Below are 6,000 nucleotides of genomic sequence, written 5' to 3'. Positions count from 1 at the left end.
AACACAATGCTCAACGTGCTTGTACGTCTTCGTCCCATCCTTCCACAGTATCGTGACGGAGCATCCGTCCAGGTTCATCGAGTCATCCACTGCGGCCCTAACCTTGTCTCTCATCTGGGACGTAGTTGGGTTCTGGACGATTTCGTCTTCGTACTGACTGGGTGTGCCCGCTCCATACACCAGTCCGATGGCCGCGCCGTGGAACACGCTGAATTTGGCTTCGAGACTGTCCCTCGGCGTCGTCTTGCCAGTTAGTTCCAGCACCAACGGATGCACCTTCAAGTCAACTCTTTCAATATCCCCTAACGACTTTCTGCTTCCCAGCCCTGTTTCCTCCTTCAACTGGATGCACCCGTCAATAATTGGGTGAATGACGACTCCGCATGGAAACGGTTTAAATGCGTTCTTCAGCATCTCCCACTCTTTACCTAGTGTTGGTATCCATTTCTCCAAGCTCACTGTGGTGCTGACCACATTTGCCCAGCCCCTTTGAGCCTCCAGTGCTTGTAAGCTGCTCGTGTATCCTTGAGCCGCCAGCAGTGCGGCCATCAGACCATTTTGGGCCGCCCGACCGGGATGAAAACTCTTTGTGTGACTCCCAAACATCTCCCGCAGACCGGTGACCTGCGTGGCCGCAATGCCAATAGCGTGCTGCATGGCAGGAACACTAAGACCAAGCACCTTCCCTACCGCGACCGCAGCCCCAATCGATCCGGTGGTGCTCGTGATATGCCATCCAACATCGTAATGCTGTCTCAGTACGCTCAAGCCGACCTTACACGCGACCTCGACGCCGGCGACTTGCGCTAGGATGAATTCTTTGCCACCTATTCCGCCTTTCTGCTCGCAGATGGCTAGCAGGGCGCTGACGACAGGCCCCGTGGGATGAATGGCGCTCTCTAGGTGTGTGTCATCATAGTCATCCACGTGCGACGCGATGCCGTTGATGAGGGCTGCGTGCTGAGCGTCAATCAATTTGTCGGTGCCCAGGAGCTTGGATGTTGATGAGGCGCCGAAGAACGGTGATAGGGCGTCATAAGCGATCTTCACGGCTGCATGGTTGCTGCCGCCAATGGTGCAGCCCACCCAGTTGTAGAAGGATTGGACAGCCGTGGAGATGACTTCGGGAGGAAGGTCAGAGTATTTCAGGTTGACAGCCCAGCTGGCTGCTGCTTTTGTTGCCATCGTGGCTACGAGGTCAGCAAATAACTAGAAAATGCTAGGAGTGTATGTGTTCGTGACAACAGGAAGGCTTCAAGATTGGGAATCATCTAAGTTCCGCTAAATGGTCAAGCTTCGAGGCAGATAAAGCTATGTTAACGCGTTGAAGGATTGGAAATCAGACATCCCTCGCGATTTAGGTTTATAATCTAAAATCGTTGGGTTGAATATGCCGAGTATCAGCAGTATCAACCCGATGAGGGTGGAGAGTTGCCGGGAAAGGTCCGGTCCCGGCAGACGAGCCGACGAGCCGAGTTTTGGACTCGCAGATTGAGAGGCAGCGGCGAGATGCTCAGTTCCATGTTCACATCAGGAGCCTGCCCCGCGTATTATCGTCATTTTCTGCAGCATTTTGAACTCTTACACCATGTTCATGGATGGTGCCACGAATTCGCATCGTCGAAATTACGCGATTAACACAGACTAACCTTGCCCTTTTTCACCTTTGCGTCTTTTTGGTTGAAAACTTGAAGTGATCAATGCATCTCAACTTACGGATTTTCAATTTGAGGATCACCAATTCTGCGCTGCCCCTCACGTCTCAATCGGCTTTCCTTGACGACAGAGTCCAAACGTAACCAAGGCACGCCCCACTCTGTGACATTCCGCATTAGGAAACCAAAGTCTCCACTGTTAAAGTATATACCTAAACATCGGACCCTCATTTTCTTCACCGCCAAGAGCGGAGTGCTTCGAATCCTCACCAGTCTGTACGAGTTCCACCGTTCCAACAGCTGGGCGAGCTCCATATTGCGAGTCGAGCCTCTTATTTTCAATGACAAGCCCTGTACGAAGGCAGAGTGCAAGTATGGCGGTCAGGAACATGAATCCGGCGCAAATCGACATCCCTTCCTTGTAGAGTGGGCCTTGACGGGCAGGGTATATACGGGTACCAAGTAGAGGGCCACATTGGCCGATGACATTCAGGATGGTGACCCCGGATCCACGTTTCGTGTCGGATCCTTGATTATCTACACTGTTTGTTAGCTGTAAAAGGCCTGCACGATGATTGTCATACTGGACATACTCAGAACCCAAGGAATGATGTTTGCTATGGTGGGGAAAATCCCGCCAGCTGCCAGGAACACACTGAAGTATCTGGCTCCAACACTTTCCGTAGTGGCAAGGATAACGTAGCCTATACCACCAATGCTGGCCATGATTGCGACCGTTATTCCACGTTGTTGCAGCCGATCGGCGAAATAGGTTGTGAGAAGAGTTAGTCCAAACGACACAAAATACGGGGGCGCCGTAAGGCCTTGGGCGTTGACAGCCGTAAAGCCCATCTCCTTGAGGATCAAGGGTAAAAAGACTGGTAGAGACGAGAAGGACACGTTGCTCGCGAAGTACATAACCTGGCAATCGTCAGTTCTTCGTGGCAGAGGCTCGAACCCAATAACTTGAAACCGGTAGACCTACAGCAGTCACCCAGTTCTTCCAGTCAAGCAGAGCTTCATAAATGTGTGCCCATCGGAGGTGGCCTAGTCTGTGATCGACTTCTTCACCTACCTGCCTCACTCCTCTAGCCCTCGCAACTGACTTTTCGTCTTTTGTCAGGAATCTTGCTGCGGTAGGGCTATCAGGTAGGAAGAAGTATGTGATAAATCCAAGAGCAACGCTCGGAACTCCCTCAACGATGAAAAGTAACTTCCAGTTGGCTAACGCGGCATGGCCAGATGTTATGCCGAAAGCGAGAGCTCCAGCAAAGGTATTCGCAAGAGGTGCCATCGAGAGCATAATTCCACACCGGAATCCGAGTTCATAACGCAGGTAAAAGAAACTGAGATAATATGGCACCCCGAGACCAAGGCCGGCTTCGGCTATTCCAAGAAAGAAGCGACATGCCATCATGCCTGCCCAGTTCTTGGTACCTGCCTGTGCAGCCGAGATGATTCCCCTGCAACGTGTTAGCCTGAATTTCATACACCTACACGAAACTTACCATGCCACGGTGACGAAAGCCGCCCACATATGCGGTGGTACCAACTTCCACATGAAGATCAACGGCTCGAACAAGATGAAGCTGATGTAGTAGATGGTCAAGAGCCAGGCATAGTTATCCGAACTCAGAGAGAGATCTTCCGACATCCCTGCGATGTTGGCATTCCTTCACGCAATTTTAGCAGCAGTTATGAAGCCAAATCACCCTAGATAAATGCCTGAGGTTGAACCAGAAAAGATCCTACGCACCCGATATTTGAGCGATCGAGGTAGGAGAGAAGATCTTTCACATCAATTCAGGTCAGATGAGTTTGGAAGGGCAGACCATGCCATGGGACTGAACTCGACATACACAGCGCACACACAAGGCTGGTCACATGCCAGTCCAACTTTCGCACAACCTTCATCTCAAGTGTTTGAGAATCCTGGTCAGAGCGCTCGATAAACTGTTCCTCTCCGGTCGGACGGACTTTGGTATTTTCACGTCGTGCATCCTCATTTCCGCTGACTGGCTTGGCGGGAGCGACTTCTATTTCGTTGGTCACGCCTATTGGAAGCTCTTTAGAAGACATTGCATCGATCAATAAAGATACGAGGGGGAGAAGGCAGACACTTGGGACAATGTCTGCGGAAGTCGACAAGGCGGAGGCGGGCTACATAAACCCGCGGAGAGTGTCCTGGCCATGGTTCGACCTCTGGACCTGCATCGTCCCAGGCTCAGCCGGTGTGAAACTTCTTCGGCTCACTGGACCTCCAAGTCATCAAGGCTTAAAGTTGCCGAAATAACAATTCCCGAGCATTCAATCTAGAAACGTCAAACTTCCCCACACATGCGGAGCTACCCCGGATTTGACCTTCGAGTCACGCTATAGCAGCGGCCATCTATACTGACCAACCCCATCTCTAATAATGCCGAAGACCCGAGAGGGAGATTCTATCAGTGGGAGGTAGGAAGAGGAAGTACCAACCACCCTCTCCGCCGGTTGCAGCCCGTTCGGCTTGTATTCTGTGAAGTACCTAGAAGATATCAGCCGAACCAGGCAGTATGATTGTTTGGACTGGTCGCCGTTCTTTCGTTGATCAAAAGCATAGTGTAATATATAGTTGACCAGAGCACGGAATTAGACTGTATGTTCGAGATCCGAATTTCCATAGTATCAAGCAATTAACCAGTGGTTCAAGTGAGTACTACCTTAGGGACCTCCCATGACTTGGAGGACTCTTCACTGTCCAAATCTCTCTCTGCAGATTCCAGTGTTCTTTGCACTTAGTTACTCACTGCCCGTAGGCGAAAAGGAGACAAGGGCTAATGCCGTGGTGATCTTAGGTAGATATCCATTCCGCCTTCAAATCGATCCGGACAAGGCGAAGACGTCTGCAACTCAAGCAAAAACGCAGGGCTCAATCCTGAACTTGGGCATGAGGATTGCTTTAGTCTTGTCATTCACTCTGGTCGGAGTGTATTCGCGACCGCCTTCACCACCTTTTTCAGTGGAGAATGGACCAGCTTGTACATCTTTAACGATTGGATTCAATACCACAGCCACCAACTACAATGTGATCGTCGACGGTAGCTTGGAGAATGGCACCTTCATAAACCAGTTGCTTGCCACCGCCCCTAATGTCACCAAGAACGCCCCGAACTCGACCGTGTCCGGGTACTTCAACATCAGTGCGAGGTATTGCGAACCCGAAGTCAAGATGCCGCAGCGAGCACAATCGATCCAGTTCCTGGTCCATGGCGCAACGTACACCAAAGACTATTGGTCAGCACTGGGTTTTCCTGGCTTCGAACCAGACACATATTCCTGGATTGCCTTCGCTTCGAAGCAGGGCTGGCCGACGCTGTCCGTTGATCGACTCGGGGTTGGACAGTCCTCTCATCCTGATCCCGTCCATGCCGTCCAGTTTGGACTCGAGACTGAAGTCCTCGCCAACATTATTCTGGCCCTGAAGTCGGGAGTCATTGGCGGCCGCCCGTTCAAAAACATCATTTACGTCGGCCACTCTTATGGCTCCGAGCTGGGAAACCATCTGGCGGCGAGCCACCCCGATGCGATCGATGCCTTGATCCTGACCGGCTTTTCCAGCACTCGTGCCAATATTTCAATCGAATTCAGCGCTGCCAACAGCGAATTTGTCAGGCTCGAGGATCTCGCTTCCGGCTACCTCGTTCTGCCCACAGCGGGACAGCGATCGGTGTTTTACGGCGCGAACGGCACGTTTGATCCTCGCCTCCTCGACATCGACACCGACACACAACAAACAGCGACAGTGGGCGAATTCATCAGCCGCAAGCTCCCTCCTCCGGTGGCCAACGGCTTCACAGCCCCAGTGTTCATCATGACCGGGGATCAGGATCAACCTTTCTGCCCCGGCGGCCACTGCGACTCCGGCGTCAACTCCTCCCTCGCGCCCACGGGCCAGCTGTTTCCCAAGTCCCGTAGCTTCTCCTTCTATGTGCCGCAGGACACTGGCCACGACATCAACATCCACTATAGTGCTCCAGTGTCTTTTGCCCGTGCTCATTCGTGGATGCAAGAACAAGGGTTCTAGATCAAATTGAGCATTTGCGAGGCTCTGGAAAGTGGAGATGAAATGGTGACTCTTTCGACCGTGGGCGCCATCAATTTGGGAGAGTTGACCAGGATGTTTGAGTCTTTATCGTAGTGTAGGATGAGGGTGCCTACTGAAAGTACTGTGGACAATTTACGACTGGGTCCTTCAATATGATAGTCGCTTAGACGGTGACTTGCCACCCAAGGTCTACATAGTCTTCGTTGCAGACCTCGTTGCAGTGAATGTAGGCATAGGTATCAACACGCTCGGAGGAGCTTG

The sequence above is a fragment of the Cladophialophora immunda genome, assembly GCF_000835495.1.
Source record: "Cladophialophora immunda strain CBS 83496 unplaced genomic scaffold supercont1.7, whole genome shotgun sequence".
Lineage (NCBI taxonomy): Eukaryota > Fungi > Ascomycota > Eurotiomycetes > Chaetothyriales > Herpotrichiellaceae > Cladophialophora > Cladophialophora immunda.
This window is presented reverse-complemented; position numbering follows the sequence as displayed.